The 22,085-nt window shown below is 38.7% G+C and overlaps 1 pseudogene; it reads right to left on the bottom strand.

Annotated features, from left to right (window-relative positions):
* Positions 1 to 111: 111 nt before the first annotated feature.
* LOC126603806 (uncharacterized) lies at positions 112 to 6,605 on the bottom strand (annotated as a pseudogene).
* Positions 6,606 to 22,085: the final 15,480 nt, after the last annotated feature.

The raw sequence follows: 22,085 nt of genomic DNA, 5'->3' as shown, positions 1-22,085 counted from the left end.
TGTAATTTCACATTCTCCCTACTCATGTTAATTCGTCGAAAAAAAGCTAAAACTACTCAAAACACTCGTCCCCCGAATCTACAATTTAGGGTTAAAATCTCACACATTAAATGTCGCAGCACTGTTTTGTATATCCAAATCGTAAAATGGTTTGTAGCTAATGTGGTTAAGAGCATTTATGATTACAAACTTGGCGATCAAAGCCACAAATACAAACATGCATTCGATGTTAAAAAAAATGACATTCCAATTTTGTAGGAGGTAGTAAAGAAACAATATGAATTCCTGCCACATAAATTACAACACCTGTGTTAATTTATCTAATTAGAGTACAACAAGGCAAGGTTGGAATTCCGGAAGTTATCGCTTTACCCTCTGATGCAAGTGTGATACTTTCCTTGTCAACGTTCCTTTTCAATATCCTTTACGTCCTGTACCTCATCCCTGTTGACACTAGAAGCCTCGTCTTTCTTCTCCGAAGGCTCCTTTTCAGTTTCCATGCGCGCCAAAAGCCTTTCTTGCAGTTCTTGGCAGTCAATTGCTGTGATCATCACAGACAAACTGGACCTACCTTTCCAGCATCCAATGGCTATTGTTGACTCGTCGACTTCAATAGGACCCGACGTGGCTTCGCCATCTGCAGATATAAAGTTCTACCTAGGTAAACATAATATATATACAATGAATGTGCACTTATGGTCCTTTAACAAATGATGCTATATTACCTTTACTCAAAACTATCACACAGCATCCTGACATTATGCCTGATGCCTTCTGACTGAACGCAGAATCAACAAAATCAGCAAACTTGATAGATTTATACTCAAGAAGATGTTTAAAGTCGACTAGGGATGCACATACAATCTGTTTGGTTATGTACCGAAGAATAAGTGGCAATCCTTCTGGTGATATCCGGAATAAACAAGGCGCCAAATTTCCTTCTCTTGCAGTTTGTCGTTCCTGTTGAGAGCAAGAATAAATTAGAGAAAGATTGTTACGGAATATTTAATGCTAGACACCAGAATGTAGAAATACTTCGTTCATCAGTCCAGGGCTTCACCAGAATCTCTAGCTTCAAACATGAGAACCCTAGGATGAAAATATATATACTACACACTTGGAATCCATGAGTGAGCGTAATAAGGTTTAATATTTCTACACCCAATCAGTAGGTACTGGCACTACTTGTCTCGCTCATTGTCTTAATTATACACACACTTAGGCTATCAGATTTAGAAAGTGATCAACTTATATGAAGGCATAATAATTTTGCAGAACCTTCTTTGATCACATATCTAGAAATTCGAATCGTATAACAGCCTTATTTAAAAGAAAAAAGACATTCATATTTGAAAATACTTACGAACATCTTAAGCCCAATAGATGTTATCTTAAGTTGCTGTCCAACGGAGAAATTCAGCTCAAGAACATCTTTGACTGACTTTGAGATGTAGTAAATTCTTTTCACATGATTAGCATCGGTGTTTCTTGTGACAAGGTGGTCATTGAAGGGAAACGATTCATCAATGCCATAGAATGTCTTTATGCTATTAATGGTAGCTTCATCTTTAAAGAAAACAACAGGGTCCACTCCTCTCCACTTGCCTTGACACTGCTTCTTTCTCTTTCCTCCAGCTTTCTTGGGATCTGTTTCCTCATCAACAGGCTCCTGGGCTTCCTCCGATACATCTTCTTCAAGCGTGACAGAAGGATCAAGCTCCAAAGATGCCCCATCTAGTTCTTCCTTTATTAACTCTACCTCTGAAGCTGCTTCTAAAAAAGTCTCATCTGTACCATCTTCCAAACTAGCCACCGTCCCATTTGTACCTTCAGTACCCAGATTTTGTAATTCTACCTGCGGCTCGTCATTTCTAGTGCCCAAGTCCTCTTTCAGACCATTAGGTTTCCCCTGATTGGCTGTTCAATGAAAGAAGAAAAGAATCATCGAAAGGAGAAAGGAAACCAAATTAAAAATAAACAATATAAAGAGATTGTGATTCTCTATCAGCAAAACCCAAACCTGGAGCACATGTCCAAATCCTAAACAAACTACAGGCCACACATATTGACACAACGACCCAATTTAAGTGTGAAACGCCATTTTATTTTAAATTCTTTTTAAGGTGCTCCCTTTCTCCAAAAATATCTTTGAAATGGATAATTAGGTGAAAATAGCATTTACTAAATGAGATAATAGAATAATGGGGTCATTTGTTTTAGGTCATAAAATTTATTCCGTCTGCTAAGGGTCATTTGTTTTAGGTCATAAAATATATTCAGCATTAGCAGACTTTTTTTCTACATAGGAGGGAAACAACCCCTTCATACGTATAAGAAGACAATAATACAGTAAAAGCTACCTCAGAGCACTTCAACTCTTTGCAGATACTTGAACTCACCTGGCAAAGCAGAATGTTTGTGGAAGACAGCAATGAAGAAAGCTCCTCCATTTTGATCATGCGGGACTATCCTCATGCAGCGTTCTAGTGGAAATTCAGAAACTTCCTCCTCTTGTTCGTTGGCTACAGTTGCAGGATCATCAGTTGACTGCAATGCATCTTCAAAATTTCCATTGCCACCATTCTCATGCTTTTCTTCCACTTCCATATTATCATTACCGTCTGTTGGTTCTGTAAAGCTTCTTCCAGAAGGAAACATGCTGGGAACAATGATATTTTTCCGATATTTGCTGACATTTTTGTGGGAAGGTAACCACCTACCCTTGTCATGTATCTGCATTTTCAAATGAATGAATAGGGATTTTGTCGCAAGAGAAAATTTTAAAGCTGCAACTTGCATGCAACACAGTAGGTGATGTTTGAACAAACTGTTGCAATTGAGACCACTATGCTATAAGATGTGTGTGTGTTGAATTTGACTCTGATGAGTGGGTGGGTGTGTATTGAATTTGATGTATTGAAGACAAAAATATTATAATGTTGACCCAACTTATACATAATCACGAAGCAGAGTCGAATAAAATGGTTTCACCTAACATTCATGGCGCAATATAATGCATTGATTGCAAAAGGATTTCTTAACCCCTGAATCTTATATCAGGACAAGAATGGAAATTTGTGATATCTTCTCCTTGACAGGTAACTCCGGATTATTTGTGGCAAATATACCTTATTACAGTTTTATATTATAGTAGTGAATATGTGACATAAACAATGCTTCAATCAGACGATTTTCAAAGCACTAGGATAAAATAGCACTACAAGTGATAACAGCAACATCCCATTCAGTAATTGAGAAACAAACTTATGTTACACAAACTAAGGAAACATTCTTATTCAATAATATGTTGTGCACATCAAGCTTTCACTATACAGCACTACCATAAAAAAGGTAAACAAACAACCAACCTTCCATTTTTTAAGACCTAGCCTCCGAACAAGATGGGGAAGCTCACTAGAGACATCAATAAGCTCAACAGACCCACCACCTCTCCGCAAAATCTGCAAAAAAAAAAAAACAAAACAAAAAAAACAAAAACAAAAAACAAAATACAGAATGACGTAATCTACCACTCATAGCAAGGTCATCCAAATAAAGAATGAATAAGCACAACAAAAAATCATGAAACTCTGCCACTCATAGCAAGGTCAAAAGCATCAAATTGAAAGAAAATGTTTTCTGATGTACTTTCATAACACAAACAATATTCAAATTAAAAGCTAAAACATAAGCTGAAACAGTACATGTCCACAATGACCGAATAAACAAAATCCATAAAATCAATTAATCGTATGAGGTGAAGAAGTGCTCCAATCCACTAATCAATTTGCAAGAACTGAAAAGGTCAAAAGAAATAAAAGAAACAATAATTGTACGGTTGGCATTCCATGACTACCTACTATGCCTACAAGCTCTCTTCAATTGTATGAATAAACCATGCCGTTGTCACTTATAAAATAAAATCTTTCAACCCATCAAGTTCTAAGTAAATATTTTGTAAGAAGATAAGCAAACATATTACCTCAGCAACCACAGCTTCATTTTCAACTGGATTCATAGAGCAGGTAGAGTACACCATTCTTCCGCCAACTTTAAGCAGCAATAAACCTAGGATAAACAATATAACATATGAGAATAAACTAGTACGTAAAGCATAGAGCCATTGTTAATAATAAAAAAAATCTGAGAAATTTCTTTTCATGATAGATACCTCGCATAGCTATCTAAATTTGTAGAGGATGAACCCCATTTCCCAGTCCAGCATGCCTGTATATAAATAAAACAAATCTCATCAACCTGCCAAAAGTAAAATAGCGACTGAAAAATTAAAGTTATACCATTTCCTCCAGATATCAGGAGCCTTGCGAAGGGTACCGTCTCCACTGCAAGGGACATCACATAAAACACGATCAAAGATAAGATGGCTGATAGGTGGCTCCATTTCAGCTCCTATTTCAGAAGCACTAGACTTTGCCCGGCAACCAGGAAAGTGCTGAGCTTCATGATTTGTGACTATCAAGTTGGCTGTGCACATTCTTTTTGTTTGATGGATGAGTAGATTACATCTTTGGACATCAAGATCATTTGCTACAACCTAATTAATGGGCCAGTAAAACAAGGAACCAGTATCATAAATGGTAGTTAAATGAGGGAAAATCTATGTCACATGAAGGGAAAATAGTAACTAGGAGAATCAAATAAGAATTTAAAGGCAAGATAACAGCCTAAACTTGAGTCCTTGACCGAGGAAAAGACGGAACTGACGAACTAAATCAGATATAAGGAATGTGAAAGAATATATAATTCAAGGAACCATACCAATCCATCAGGTAGAGATCCTGGTTTCATTGATCGGTGTATTACCTCAAGCAATTGGAATGTTTTCGAACCTGGTGCAGCGCACACTGAGAAAAATTGTAGCTGACGGTCAGTAAGCACTAGATTTAGTCTTTAAAGCAAAACAGAAGGAGTAACATGTTACAATCCATAAGGTAAATTTTTTTCCTTATAAAAATTGAAAACTATACCACAGAACAGAGAGTTCCCAACAAAAGAAGTCCCTCAAGGAATTATGCATCTCCAATCCAAACTACAATTTTCATCAACACTCACAATGCCAATAAGAAGGTTGAAAATGCAATATAGAATAGAACACAACAGATTAGATTTTCACGTGATGCTCGTGATTCAAGTCTCATCATTTGGGTCAACTAGGTTTCTAAATTTTCAGTTTTAGAAAGGGGAAAGATAAATGCAATATAAGTTGCTTACTATCAAGTACAAAATGATCTGGGCGTACATCAAGGAATAGTGGAGGTACCTGTATCATTGAAATTAAAATAGAGGTAACTGAATACTTGAGCATTAGTAGAAGGTGAACTACTTAGCCCTGAGACACCCAAGATTTATACTTGAATATTGCAGCACAATTCAGTATTTAAACCACAAAGGGACAAACTGCAAGTAACATAGGCCTACCATGCTGACAGCCTCCTGTCTTGTGATGTTTCCAATCTCATTTTCAAGCTTTAAGAACTCATGAAACCTGAGATATTTGTACCATCAGAACCATGAATACACAGATAATAATATTAGAACGGGGGATAGATTGAAACTAAACAGAGTGACTTGATACCATTATGCAGAATTTGGTTAAGCTCTATATAAACAAGAAATTGAAGAAGATTCAATTTGGAACAATCACAATAGTTAAGGTGGATACATATTACATATTAGTATTATTCATATAGGTAGGAACCCTGTTGGAATACATCAATTCATTTACCTCTCAAGTGTTTGGTTCTTCCTCAGTTGCATGCGAGAAAAATTTGAATGCCAAGCTAGATTCTCGGGGTAGGCTGTGATTCACCTCCACTTACCTGGAACAGTATAGATTAAATAATCATAAACACATTACAATTTACAACAAAAATGAAATGAGGCAACACAGTTTTTCGCTACATTTTATTAGTAAATTAGCCTACAAGAAACCAACCTCAGATTGCAAAGAGATCATAAAGTCATTCTCCAACTGCCTTCGGATATCCGAACAAAATTGGCTACTGCAACATCCACAGAAGTTCAATTGAGAATTGAGTTTAACATTGAATGAAACCGCACATGAAAACACATACAGAAACAACATAGCACATACATTATTTCAATCACCTTGAATTGATTCTAAAAGCAGCAGGCAAAGGCCTTCGAAGAACTTCATTGAATGCATCCCACTCTTCTGGGCTCACTATCCCTTGCTCCTACCACCATAACACATTCCACGGTTCAATAAACGAATAAAAGAAACTAACTTTTACTCCAAAAACATACATGCATAGATATAAACAAATATATGTATATATAGAATATGACATCACCTTGTAATATTCATCGAATGCGGGGTTTTGAGTGGCAAACGGCTCCCAACCACGATTTTCTCCATTGTTTTCATTGTTGTTTTCATTGTTGTTTTCAGAGGAAGGATCAGACTTGGAACGCTTCCAAACGTTCTCTCGGTTCTGACGGAAGTGGCGCCTCTGAGTGCGAGAACCTCCTGTGCCTCTGCCGCCGCCGCCTCCCATCTCTGTAACTGTTTGATGTTTGGTCTCAGAGAACAGAGCTTCGCTGTTCCACTCGCTGTGCGGAGTGCGGCGGGTTTTAGAGGACCATAACCGGATTCATGGGCTGGGGGATATCATGGTTTGGGCTTTAGAGTGTGTATGGTTTCACTTGACCCATGAACGTAATAAGTCTCTTTCCTTTTATGTCAAACGATAGATTTGTTAGGTTAGATGTTAGATTATAAAGTTGACAGAGTTTGAAACCACGTCGTAGTGTAAGGGCAACACTCTTTCTTGAGGGATCATTTTATTCATTGTCTTATTGCGATGTCTGGTAGTCTAGACATCTGACATAACGTTTTGGATAGTACTTGAGGATGATCGATGTATAAACACTTCGGGGTGTATTCGGGGTGTATTTTTTTGCCAAATTGCCGTGTCATACCGATTTTGTGCCAAATTATTAGTATCAATCGGTAATGATACAGTATTGTATCGGACCAAAATTTCATGGTACGGTATTAGTAATGGATACTATTACTACGGTATTACCGTATCATACCAAAAATATAATATAATATAATATAATATAATTTATAAATTATATAATATTATATTATATAACACATATTTATAATATATATATATATATATATAATATTCCAATAATTCGAAAATAAAACCCTACTTATATTAGCATTGTTGTTGGTGACTTTGATGTCTTGAGTTGGTGGAAATCAAACACAAAAGAGTTCCTAATTCTTTCACAAATAGCTAATGATATCTTTGCAATCCTTACTTCTACCGTTGTTAGTGAAAATGCATTTAGCCCAGGGAGGAGGGTTGTGGACCCTTTTAGGGCATCATACTCCTAAAATGGTAGAGGCACTAATGTGTACTAGTGATTGGCTTAGGGCGGATGAAGTAAACTTTTACAAGGAACCAACGAAAGATATGCTTTAATTTTACAAGGAAATGAAAGAAGTGAAAACAAGTAAGATATGCTTTTATTTTATTTTAATACATTTGTTATTAAATGGTTTTCAACTTTAATTCTTCTTGCTATTAATATGTTTTCTTTGTTTGTAATGTAGGCTTGACACAAGTTCAATGCCTCCTCCAAAGGCTTTGACATCTCAAGCTTGAAGAATTGATCAATGAATTTTACTTTTTGAAGTTTAATTCCAATTTTCATTTGGTCTGAAACTTTAACTTCTATTTTGATTGTTCACTTCTATTTGTTTTGGTTCATAACTTCTATTTGGATTGTAAGCTTAATGTTCATCATGAATCTTGGTGCATCGTTTGAATTATTTTGTGTGTGTGTGAATTGTAAATGATGAATAATAGATGAATTTAGGCTACAATGTATGAGATTAAGGTACAAAAAAAAAAGTTTTGCCCTTGAATTGGGTTAAAAAAACAAAAACAGATTTTGTCCCAAAACAAAGTGGCAATTACCATTGTCATATCATGCCAATCGAACTATTTGGCAATACCGAACTTCGATATACCAAAAGTTTGGTACAGTAATGGTTGTTTATACCATACTTGACTAATCCCGAAACTACTAAGCACTGGTCAACGTTATACCGTCAAGGACCCAGAAGAGTTTCCCTCTAACCAGGAGGCCAATCACAGCGCGACACGTGTCGACATCAGAAGCCAATCATACGTGTCAACATCAGAAGCCAATCACAACACGACACGTGTCAATGTCAGAATGAAACTAGAAACTCTCTTCTATAAATAGAGATCATTCTCTCACAATATTTCCTAATGTCATTTGTACTAAATCATTCACTAGTACTCACTAAAGGAGAGCTTGAACTATGTACTTGTGTAAACCTTTCACAATTAATGAAAACTCCTCTACTCCGTGGACGTAGCCAATCTGGGTGAACCACGTACATCTTGTGTTTGCTTCCCTATTTCTATCCATTTACATACTTATCCACAATAGTGACCGGAGCAATCTAGCGAAGGTTACAAACTTAACACTTTCTATTGTACCAAAATCCTCACTGATTTTGTGCATCAACATTTGGCGCCGTCTGTGGGAACAGCACTTATTCTCACTCTTTTCAGCTTTGTTAAGCTGGTTTCCACCATTCGTACACTCTCTTTTGACCAAGCATCCCTCTCTAACATGGGGAGCAAAGGAAGCCACAACACACAGAATGATACCCCTCTTGCACCTAGTGCGCAGCAACGAAAGAAGGAAGGAAAGAGGGTTGCTCTTCAAGCTAAAGTCGATGAGCTAGAAGCTTAGAACAACAAGATAGCAATGAAGAATGAGGTCCTTCAGGAGCAGTATGAGAACCTTTTTGAGACGCTCCACGAAACTAGGCGTACTTGATAAGAGCATATTTATGCGACTGAGTTAGCATGTTCTCATGCATTTATGTTATTATTTCTTAGTTAATTATGTATTTTAAGCTATTTTTGTGTGTTTGTAGGTCCATAGGGCTTATGAAGCAATAAGATGCATTTTGGAACAGTTTTGGGCTTGGAATGAATAGCACATGCATGGAGCAAGGTGGATGGATGAAATTGAAGACTAAAGAGGCTAGGAATGTGTTAAAGAGAAAGAAGAATTAATGTAAAAAGGACAAAGAGCTCAGCCACAAAGGGGTGTCACTCCACCATTCACCTTTCCATCATTGCCGTGCACCATCATTGCACTCCCTTTGGATTCCTATGCCGTGCATCATCATCCATGTTCCCTCAATTGACTCATTTGTTGCATCATTCCACCTCCCTTTCCGTTCTCTACCATGTGCACAATCATTCATGTTCCCTAGCTGCATCACCACTCCATTTTACCCCAATGCTTTGCATCATCACTTCACTTTCACCTTTGAATCATTTCAAACACCACTCATTGCACTCAATTGCTACACCATTCCTTGTTCCCTCCATCATTTTAGATTTCATGCATCATTACATTGAATCATTGCACTCAATTGCTACACCATTCCTTGTTCCCTCCATCATTTCATATTTCATGCATCATTGCACTCAATTTCTACACCACTCCATGTTCCCCTCCATTGCCATGCACTTCCTCTATAAAAGGAAGTGTGTGTAACATAAATTTAGTTCATACTTGGTTAGATCATTCACTCCCATTTCAACACAACCTTTATCCAAACACATCCATTCATCTTCACATCCATTCCTCCATACAAACAAACCTTCAAACACTCACCAACACCTTGTGCCGTAGCAAAGGAAGGGAAGGAAAGTGCTTGGATGTGCTTACTGTCCAACTTGGATCATTGGAGCGTTTAGGTGTTTTCTTTCTTTTGTTTCTAATGTTTAAATTCATTTCCTTTCATTTTGTTGTAAATATGAGTGGCTAAACCCCTCTTGGCTAAGGGTGATTTCAAAGCCATGATTATGTGTGCAATATAATTTGATAAATTCCAGTTATGAACTCTTGAATCGTGAATGCAATTGGCTTAACTATTTGATTGATAACTTATTTGTATTTGTTAATTAAGGGTCGACACTTAATTGAAAAGCATAAATCCGTTGCTAGAATATAAGGAAGTTTCACATAATCGTTACAAACTTATATTCACATGTAATGAAAGTCGCTTATAAACGATCGCGTTAAGTTCAATTCCTAGCATGAGTGACATGATGTCATAGTCGCAAGTGCTTTGTCAATGCTTATGATTTTCATTAAACGTAATGATCTTTGATTGTATCTCTATTATGATGTCATGTAGGGAACTTTAGAAGAATGTTTTGGGTTGTCGAATGATGTCATCCAATCCAATAAAACAAGGAAAATTTGAAAGTTAACTAGTTATGTCACGGTTAATTTGGAGGATTGTTGTTCATAATTCAATGAAGTAGTAATTGGAAATCTAGTTGTTTGCATACATATCATGTGTGGAGAAAAAGCCTCTAGCTATCCCATCCATCATCTTATTTCTCAAATTTGTTTTACAATCTGTCTAGTTTTTCATACTTGTTTGTTTGTTTCAATTTCGTCCAAAAGTCACTCCCCCTTTACTTTAGTGTGTCTAATTAGTTAGAATCTGTTTTAATTTGTGTTTTGAAATGTTTTGATTCAAGTAAAAGTCAATTTTTGTCCAAAGTCATTCCTAGTGTCTAGTTTAAGTTTATTTGGTTGTTTTAAGCTGTTTTGAGTATTTTAAGTTTGCTTTGAGTCTTGTGAGTCTTGTTAAGTGTTTTTAAGTTTAGTTTTATGTTTTTGAGTCAGTTTAGAGGTTATTAGCAAGCCCTCCTAATCCTCGGTCCAGAACGATCCCTACTTATACTTATACTACAATTGTCAAAAGAGGGTTAAATTTGTGTGTTAAGTTAATTTTCGCATCAAGTTTTTGGCGCCGTTGCCGGGGATTAGCAACTTTGCTAATCCCTTGTTATTTCTTTTTGTTTATTTTCATGTGTTTTTGTTCCTAGTTGATGACTTTACTTGTTTTCTTGTTTTAGGTGGTTTATGACTCGAAGTTCTCAACCTGTTCATAAGCACATCCTTGACTTTGACGACGATTTTGAACGAACTTTGAGACGAGCAAGGAATCAACAAGAACCCCAACCATCTCAACCGGCTCAGATTTTTGAAGAAGTACAAGACATGGCAGCGGACAATCGAACAATCAAGGAGCTTTCAGCTTCGGGATTGGACAATGCCGCACCACTTTGCATTCAATACCCCGTGGCTGCCCAAGGAAAGACCGATGAGTTCAAATTAAAGTCCAGTTTATTGCACCATATTCCTAAGTTCCATGGGTTGTTCATGGAAGATCCTAATAAACATTTGAAGGAGTTCGAGGTTGTTTGTTCGAGCATGACCTTTGTGAATGTTGATGGGAGTATTATGAAAATGAAGGCTTTTCCCTTCTCTCTTGGAAAAGGCTAAAGATTGGTTGTATGAACCAGCCTCCGGAACTGTCACATCATGGGAGAGTATGAAACAGGCATTTTTGGAGAAGTTTTTCCCAACTTCTCGAGTCATTCTACTACGCAAAAGGATTAGTGGCATTTAGCAAAACCAAGGTGAATCATTTCCCACTTACTATGAACGTTTTAAAACCCTTGTTGCTTCATGTCCACAACATCAAATGAAGGAGGAGCTTCTTCTTCAATATTTCTACGAAGGGCTTCTAGCAATTGAACGCCAAATGCTAGACGCCTCAGCGGGAGGAGCTTTGGTGGACAAAACACCCATGGCTGCCAAGACCTTAATTGCTAACCGAGCATTGAATGCTCAGCAATATGAAGGGGTTGGTCAAATAGACATCCCACGGCAGCAACATGTTAATGAGGTAAGTGCTATTTCCGAACTTAAAAATCAAATGGCTAATCTTACTACTCTTCTTTCACAGGTGGTTGAAATACCAAAGGTACAAAGTGTAGCTGCTTGTGGCGTGTGCTTAATGGAAAGACATCTCACGGATAAGTGCCCTCAATTAATCGAGAATGAAGGGTGGGAATTTGCCAATGCTGTGGGTTTTCAAGGCCACAATCAGCAACATAATGACCCATACTCCAACACTTACAATCCAGGGTGGAGAGATCATCCAAATTTCAAGTGGAGAGAACCACAACAATCTGCCCAACAAGGAGGATTTCGGCCACAACCCCCTGGGATGTATCAAAGGCCATATGTACCCACTCAAGTCCAACCACAATCTACCCAAACCAATTCAGGTACATCCATGGATAATTATCAAATTGTTCAATTACTAACTTCCTTAGTGCAGGGGTAGCAAAATCAAAATAAAACAATGCTCAATCAAGCTAAGGAGGTGGATGAATTGAAGAAACCAATGGGCCAACAAGGAACCGGATTCGTGAGAAAGAGGTGGTACATGTGAATGAGAATGTCTCTGCAATGTTGCAAAGGAAGTTGCCACCCAAATGCAAAGATCCAGGTAGTTTCACTATCCCTTGTGTTATTGGAAATACGAGGTTTGAACATGCTATGCTAGATCTAGGTGCATCAATTAATGTCATGCCATATTCTGTTTATGCATCTATGAATCTAGGAGAGCTTAAACATGATGGTGTTGTTATTCAACTAGCCAATCGATCTAATGCTTACCTGAAATGAGTTTTGGAGGATGTTTTGGTGCAGGTAGACCATTTGATTCTTCTTGCAGATTTCTATGTGCTTGACATGGAGGATGTAGCCCACTCTTCACCACCATCAATCTTACTTGGATGACCTTTCATGAAAACAGCTCAAACTAAGATTGATGTGGCCAAGAGAGCATTAACAATGGCATTTGGTGGTGATATGATTCACTTTAAAATTCCTGAATCTAATGTGAATCTTACTGATGTTCGTTCTTGTTTTGCCATTGATGTAGTTGAAAACATAAGACAAGAACCTTCAGCACCAACCAAGAAGGATGAATTTCCAACCACCAACGAAGAGGAAATTGGAGTGGAGCACAAAGAACACACCACTAACCTCCAAATGCATAATCTGGCCGAAAGCACATTTGGAAAATTTGTTGACAGTGCTGCCACTTCATTGCAACACATTGGTAAACCACCTATTCCAATTTCGATTCCCATTTCAACTAATAGGTTGTTAGCTTGTATGATGCAGGTCCCCAATCGAATCCAAGCTTGTGGGAATGATTACATTGACTTAAGGATGCTCAACGTCCCAATCGGGAAGGATTACTATCCCCTTCCATTCATAGAGCCAATGTATGAGTATTTTGAGGAGCATGCCGTAGAGGACATACCCTTCCATGCCTTGGGCCCTATACAAGCTTAAATGGAGGTATCGTCCGACTGGAAGACGTTAAAGCAAGCGCTTCTTGGGAGGCAACCCATGTACTCAGATAAGGAAGATTTTTGAATTGCTCCACGATTGGTTTTGCGTTCCTAAAAACCTTCCCTTTTATGCAGTTTTATTTTGCCATGATTGTCATTTTTATTTGTTGCTTGTTTAATTGTTTTTGGTGTGGGTTTATTTTTGAAACATTGACAGATATGCAAGGTAGTTTTACATTCATTTTCATGGAAAAAAAGGAACATTAAGCAGAAAATACAAGAGGAAGCCTTCACAAAGGTTGCTTAGGAGAAGTCTCAGTAGTCGGCGGAGCCTCAGCAGTCGGCGGAGCCCCAGAAGGAGGAGGCATCAGAGGTTGATCATTTGGAGCTTCACTATGTGGTACAGCCTCAGAAGATGAAGGCAAATGCTGTTGGAACAAACCCACAAACTTCTGATGATCAAGTAGAATCTGACTATCAAATTCCTGCATCTGGTCAATCTTCCTCTTCATGTTGGTAGCATAGTTATGTGCGAGCCTGTGCAATTGTTTATTCTCATGCTTGAGCCCTCTAATCTCCTGTTTGAGACTCATTACTTCAGCCGCCAATGATTCAACTTGACGGGTTCGAACAAATAGACGTTGGGCCATATTGGACACAACCTGCACACTGCACACTGAGAGCCAGAGAATCCTTAACAGCCAACTCATCAGACCATTTGGAAAGTAGTTTGTTATCTTTGGGAGTGACAAGGTTCCGGGCCACCACTGCAGTGGTTATATCATTCTTCATCACCGAATCCCCAACGGTAAGAGGACCAGTAAGGGATATGAAGGATGGGCGCCATATGTTGTCTGGAGAAGGCATGGATACCTCTTCACCAAGGTTCAAGTCAAAATGACGGTCGGAGGGGCCAGACATTTTCAAAAGTGTTGAAGAAAGAAGAGGTCGAACAAGTCAAGATCGTAGAAGTGTAAGAAGGGAGTTTCTACAGGCAGAAATTTAAGTGTGCTTTGAAACGTACTGTGCGCCTCTATAAAAACCAGCACTCGACGGGATTTCAGAGACCGAAGAGGCGAGCTCAAAATCGAAGAGGCCAATTCAAAAATCGAAGAGGCGCTAGCTTTCTCAAAAGCTGAGCTTGCTCAGAAACCACGGGGCAATCTTCTTTTCCAGATTTGTCCGCATTTGTCACATGCAACCTCTGCACTTGACGGAGCTCAAAACTCGAAGAGGTGAGCTCAGAACTTGAAGAGGCAAGGTTAGAAATCGGAGAGGCATCTGCTTTTCCAGATGTGTCAGCATCTGTCACATGCACACTCAGCTTTGCGGAAATCACGTGCAGTTTGTCGAAGCGCCGATTCCAGATATCGAAGAGGCACTTGGTTTTCCAGACATGTCAGTGCCTGTCACATACACACTCAGCTTTGCGGAATCACGGGCAGTTTGTCGAAGCGCCAATTCCAGATATCGAAGAGGCACTTGCTTTTCCAGACGTGTCAGCGCCTGTCACATGCATACTTAGCCTTGCGGAAATTACGGGTAATCTGTCAAAGATTTATTGTGAAGTAGAAGGGACGTGAAGTTTACTGTTAAATCATCCAACGGTTGCCGACAAGAGTAAAAGAATAGTACCGGTTATTAATTCCTATAAATGTCAACCTTCACCCTCCATTTCAAGGCAGACATACATAACCTTTCTTCATCTCCGAGAATGCCTTCCCAACAAAGCCTCTCGAGTCACTCAGTGTTCCTTATTCCTTGGGGTACCTTTGCAAACAACTCATCCAAAGCAAAAGTATTTCATATCATGAAGGTTGAAAGCAAGAGTATCTCATATCATGCTTTCTCTCCGTCCTTCTCCTTGTCGTTGTTTTCATCTGCGGGACAATGAGAAAGAGAGCAATCAGCAAGTACTTGGTATCAATCTTCCGATTTGGAACCGACTGCTTGGAACCCCTTCCTGATTGCTTACCTAGCCTTGCTCTCGAGTACTCATCTTCAACATCTTATGCTTCATCTTCGTCTACCATATCTGCTTGGGGAACAAATAAGGGAAGTGAAAATGATACCTCGAAGCATGTGGAGACAATGTGCTAATTCATCCTCAGCTAGGGACAAGGAGAAAGAAAGCAAATGGTCGGCACGTGGAAAGATTGAAGAAAGAAACAGACCATCACTTCTACCTCGTGCCTGCCTACCGTGCAGAAGAAACAAGCAAAGAAGAATGTAGACTGCACAACCAAAGAACTCTAATATTCCTCACTCAGAATTCCAAACCAGTTCGAGATCAAAGCTGTGGAAAGTCAACAAGATCATCTATCTCCAAAACCAGATTTGCGTTCTTAAACTTTACTCTGTCTGGTTTTTACTTTGCTATACTTGTCATGTTTATTCGTTGTTTGTTTGTTTGCTTGTTTTTGTGTGAGTTTATGCTTGAAACATTGAGGACAATGTTTGGTTTAAGTGTGGAGGGGGGGTAACCATTGTTTTGCATGAAATTCGTAGGAGTTTATCACCCATTACTTCTAGTATTGTTCCTTGCTGTTTTTAAGCTGTTTTGGAGTGTTTTAGTGTGTTTTGACATAAAAATCTGAAAATCTCATAAAAATTTGAAAAATTGTTTTGAAAAACCCAAAAAGAGTTGTTTTTGTGTGTTTATTTGTGTCTTAGGGTACCTTCCAACACAATGATGAGGATTTGGTTTTTAATTACATGACTGTTAAAGAGAGTTATAAACATGGATGAAAATTTGATTTACTCTTTGGTGTATGCTTGGTTGTGGTTATAATTTATGAATTCACACGCAATCATAAAGGAAAAATCAGTTTTTGTAACATGCTTAAAGGAAGGAACTCAAATGAACGCTACAACCTTGTGAGACTTGAGCCTAAACGTTTATTTGGAGAGTTAATAATCTTTGCATCATTGTTTTCTAAAGTCGTTGCGTGATCTCATTATTCTTTGCTTGGTTACTACTTAGGAGGCGTTTCATCATTTAGTTCCAAATGCTAGAACTCATGCCTATTTCATTCAAAGCATGCTATTGATTTGCATAACACATATTCAAGATGAAGTTGTGTAGTGACCACCAAAGCCAAATTGCAGTGCCCCTATTTCATTATGTGTTTAAGTTTAACCCCGTTGAGCCTTGTTAAGCCTATGTTCTTTGTTAATCCACACTATCCTTACCTAGCCTAGTTTTAGGACCATCCATACCCTTGTTCTTGAAGCATAGTAAAGCATGACTTAAAATGAACTCTCTTTTTATTAATGTATTGCAGAAAGCAAGTGTGGGGGAAGTGATTCTTGTGTGTGTGTGTGTGTGTTCCAAAGTCCTTAATAAGGCATGGGTAGAAAAGAAAGAAAGAAAAACAAAAAAAAGAGTGAAAAGAAAAAAGTTTGTTAAAAAATGGTTCAAAACATTGAATTCGGCCCTAAGTGTTGCATGAATCTTCCCTTTGTATTTAAAAGTTGATTCTGCATTCTAAAGTGAATTCCAAGTGTCTATTTCATTGCTTTGCTTGCTATCGCTTTAAGAACGTTTGTTATACCTATCCTTTCTTTATTAGCCATTACCCCCAAGCCCTGTTACAACCCTTGACTTCAATCTTGAGTGTTGTGTGTTTCAATTTGTGGAGTTCGAAATTGGTATGAGCATATGGTGTCATTGGTTCTCACATCTAGATAGTAGCATTCCATTCATGAGATCATATCTAAACATGCTTAATAACTCCAGAAAATTGCTTTCTTTGTTATAACATATGTGAGTCCTAGTCTTTCGTGTTTACATTAATCTTCTCACATATACTAGTGTAAAGTGTGTAGTCAGAAAATGTGTGTGAAAATAGAGAGTATCTTGTAAGAAATTGAGAAAATTCTCTAAGGCATGTTACTACATTCAAAACATCGTTTTAATTGGTTAATTGTGAACTAGTAAGTGGTGACTGTGATTAAGTATGTGCTCAAGCGTAAAGATAACCAAAATTTGTGGGAATGATGATTTTTAACATGTCATGTTTCATTAAAAATCCCTGAGGCAAATGTTGGAAGGTCTAGATTGTGTTTTGTTTGTTTTGTTTGTTTTGTTTTGCTCGAGGACTAGCAAAAGCTAAGTGTGGGGGATTTTGATAGGAGCATATTTATGCGACTGGGTTAGCTTGTTCTCATGCATTTATGTTGTTATTTCTTAGTTAATTATGTATTTTAAGTTATTTTCGTGTGTTTGTAGGTCCATAGGCCTTATGAAGCAATAAGATGCATTTTGGTGCATTTTGGAGCAGTTTTGGGCTTGGAATGAATAGCACATGCATAGAGCAAGGTGGATGGACGAAATTGAAGACGAAAGAGGCTAGGAATGTGTTAAAGAGAAAGAAGAATTAATGTAAAAAGGACAAAAAGCTTAGCCACAAAGGGGTGTTACTCCACCATTCACCTTTCCATCATTGCCGTGCACCACCATTGCACTCCATTTGGATTCCTATGCCGTGCATCATCATCCATGTTCCCTCAATTGACTCATTTGTTGCATCATTCCACCTCCCTTTCCTTTCTCTACCATGTGCACAATCATTCATATTCCCTAGCTGCAACATCACTCCATTTTACCCTCATGCTTTGCTTCATCACTTCACTTTCACCTTTGAATCATTTCAAACACCACTCATTGCACTCAATTGCTACACCATTCCTTGTTCCCTCAATCATTTTAGATTTCATGCATCATTACATTGAATCATTGCACTCAATTGCTACACCATTCCTTGTTCCCTCCATCATTTCATATTTCATGCATCATTGCACTCAATTGCTACACCACTCCATGTTCCCCTCCATTGCCATGCATTTCCTCTATAAAAGGAAGTGTGTGTAACATAAATTTAGTTCATACTTGGTTAGATCATTCACTCCCATTTCAACACAACCTTCATCCAAACACATCCATTCATCTTCACATCCATTCCTCCATACAAACAAACCTTCAAACACTCACCAATACCTTGTGCCGTAGCAAAGGAAGGGAAGGAAAGTGCTTGGATGTGCTTGCTGTCCAACTTGGATCGTTGGAGCATTTAGGTGTTTTCTTTCTTTTGTTTCTAATGTTTAAATTCATTTCCTTTCGTTTTGTTATAAATATGAGTGGCTAAACCCCTCTTGGCTAGGGGTGATTACAAAGCCATGATTATGTGTGCAATATAATTTGATAAATTCCAGTTATGAACTCTTGAATCGTGAATGCAATTGGCTTAACTATTTGATTGATAACTTATTTGTATTTGTTAATTAAGGGTCGACACTTAATTGACATGCATAAATCCATTGCTAGAATATAAAAGTGTTTCACATAATCGTTACAAACTTATATTCACATGTAGTGAAGGTCGCTTATAAACGATCGCGTTAAGTTCAATTCCTAGCATGAGTGACATGATGTCATAGTCGCAAGTGATTTGTCAATGCTTATGATTTTCATTAAACGTAATGATCTTTGATTGTATCTCTATTATGATGTCATGTAGGGAACTTTAGAAGAATGTTTTGGGTTGTCGAATGATATCATCCAATCCAATAAAACAAGGAAAATTTGAGAGTTAACTAGTGATGACACGGTTAATTTGGAGCATTGTCGTTCATAATTCAATGAAGTAGTAATTGGAAATCTAGTTGTTTGCATTCATATCATGTGTGGAGAAAAAGCCTCTAGCTATCCCATCCATCATCATATTTCTCAAATTTGTTTTACAATCTGTCTAGTTTTTCATACTTGTTTGTTTGTTTCAACTTCGTCCAAAAGTCACTCCCCCTTTACTTTAGTGTGTCTAATTAGTTAGAATCTGTTTTAATTTGTGTTTTTAAATGTTTTGATTCAAGTAAAAGTCAATTTTTGTCCAAAGTCATTCCTAGTGTCTAGTTTAAGTTTATTTGGTTGTTTTAAGCTGTTTTGAGTATTTTAAATTTGCTTTGAGTCTTGTGAGTCTTGTTAAGTGTTTTTAAGTTTAGTTTTATGTTTTTGAGTCAGTTTAGAGGTTATTAGCAAGCTCTCCTAATCCCCGGTCTAGAACGATCCCTACTTATACTTATACTATAATTGTCAAACGAGGGTTAAATTTGTGTGTTAAGTTAATTTTCGCATCAAGTTTTTGGCGCCGCTGCCGGGGATTAGCAACTTTGCTAATCCCTTGTTATTTCTTTTTGTTTATTTTCATGTGTTTTTGTTCCTAGTTGATAAGTTTACTTGTTTTCTTGTTTTAGGTGGTTTATGACTCGAAGTTCTCAACCTGTTCATAAGCACATCCTTGACTCTGACGACGATTTTGAACGAACTTTGAGACGAGCAAGGAATCAACAAGAACCCCAACCACCTCAACCGGCTCAGATTTTTTAAGAAGTACAAGACATGGTAGCGGACAATCGAACAATCAAGGAGTTTTCTGCTTCGGGATTGGACAATGCCGCACCACTTTACATTCAATACCCCGTGGCTGCCCAAGGAAAAATCGATAAGTTCGAAGGAATGGAAGGATCGGAAGCCGTCTTTCGCGACTGTCGAGATTTCCTAAAGCAACGTCGAGACAATCCCATCCATGTAAGCTCAAAGATCAATAACCCAAGGGTCTCTGAAAGACTCGGTCCCCTCCCATGTCCCAGGCCGGCTACCAATTTGGGGAAGGGGCAATAAGTCCTAGAGAAACACGAAGGTATAGAGGACTCAGAGATGTTCCGACAGACATACCTTGGAAGTCAGTACGGCAAGTCCAGGGAAAAATCACATGCTCTTGATCAAACCTTCATACTTCTAAGAGGAGATGGATACTTACGAAAGAAAGCTCCAGTGGTAGATAACTCCACTTAAGACCCTCTTGTCCTACAACTTCTTAAGGAAGTAAACAAGTTGAAGGCCGAACGTCAGGTTGAGATACTTGATTGGAACCAACCTAGGCCTGGCCTTCTTACAAAGAGGATCCTCGACACCCTCCTCCAAGCAAAGACAAAGCAAAAGCTTGGCTTGCAACTCTATACTGGAAAGGAGGACCCGATTGAACACTTTAACCTTTTTGAGTCCACCATGGCATACCGGATGTACACCGACGAAGAGCGATGTCTTCTCTTCCCCTCTACCCTCTCTGGTGGAGCTCTAAACTGGTATTGCCGTCTTCCACCTGAGATGGTAAACTCATTTGAGGAATTGAGGAAACTGTTTGTTTCTCAACACATTTTCCAGACCGATCGCTTGCATTCTGCAGATGATTTGTACACTATTCGCCATAAGCTAGACGAGTCATTATGTATGTATGCTGGTCACTTCAGCCATGAGTATTCCCGTTATGCCGAGGCAAACGACAAGATTGCCCTCAAAGCTTTCACGACAGGCCTACATGACTGTTTCTTCAAGTACATGATCAATGCCAACACTTGGAAGACTTACTCTAAGGTGATGGCACAGGCTTACAACCATGCCTCCGCCGAGGCAAGGACATATCAAGGGAAACCTCCCACAACCACCCCTTATCAGCAAGTAGGGAGTGGAAGTCAGATCCAACCAAATGAGAAGACCTCGACCTTCCAAACGGCAGCAATGCCTCCCCCTGCTTTACTTAATACTTTGCCAAGTCAACAGACATATCAATCTTAGGGCAAAAGGAAAGATTTCCATCCTCACCAGTCTCATTTTAGTAAAAGGAGTAAGGGATACTACCGCGATAACCAAGGGTATCGCCATGATAATCGCCGACCCCAGGCAGTCAACATAGTAGGTCAAACACGTGTCAAGACAGCCTCTACCCCAAGGTATGAGGCATACACACCTTTGAACGCCATATGTGTGGCCATTTACCCCAGCATAGCACACCTGATACCGAAGCCAAAGTTGAGGCACCCGGATTACAAGCTCACGAAGAACACGGGCACGTTTTGCTGTTAGCACAAGCATAACGGCCATGACGGCAAGAAGTGTATCACCATTCGTGATTATATTGAAGCTTTGGCACGTGAAGGAAAAATTGATCAATTCCTCATTCACCCTCCAAGGGGTAACCGTAACCAACACTAGGTGAATATGATATATTCCATAAGTGGTGGCACTCCCATATCTAAATCTTCCAACAAGACCATGAAAAATAGTGAACGAGCTTTAAGGTCTGGCCACCACATGTTTCACGTGGAAGACATCAGGGGAGGTAAGTATCAAAAGCCTAACTGAGATCCAATATGTTTCTACCTTGAGGAAGAAAGAGGTATCATCTACCCTCACAACGACCCACTGATCGTGGAAGCTCACATAGCCAACTTTGAAGTACGACGAATCCTAGCAGACACGGGGGCTTCGGTCAATATCATGTTTGCTGAAGCTTTCAGGGCACTTAATGTAGCTGAACACTTGCTCGATCGCTCGATTTCCCCTCAAATAAGCTTTTTCGGTGATATCTTGCAACCTTTGGGGAGCAGACACTTACATTTCACCATTGGTATAGGCCCTTACACATCTACCATTACCACTAACTTCCTGGTGGTTGATTGCCCAACGGCATACAATGTCATCTTCGGACGCACTGGCATCAATGATCTCAATTCCATGGTATCCACACATATGGTGTTGATGAAATTTCCAACCCCCTATGGCAATGGTTACATCAGAGGAGATCAACTTAGTGCATGATCATGTTACAACACTTCGGTCAAGCAACAACACCTGCCTGTGCCCAAGGAAACCCTTTCTATACATGACCGAGATGCCATCAGAATATCCCGCTTATGTGATAAGTGTTAACACTACGTAACTTTTCCTCACTCCCCTCC

This window comes from Malus sylvestris, chromosome 15 (genome assembly GCF_916048215.2).
Source record: "Malus sylvestris chromosome 15, drMalSylv7.2, whole genome shotgun sequence".
Lineage (NCBI taxonomy): Eukaryota > Viridiplantae > Streptophyta > Magnoliopsida > Rosales > Rosaceae > Malus > Malus sylvestris.
This window is presented reverse-complemented; position numbering and strand designations above follow the sequence as displayed.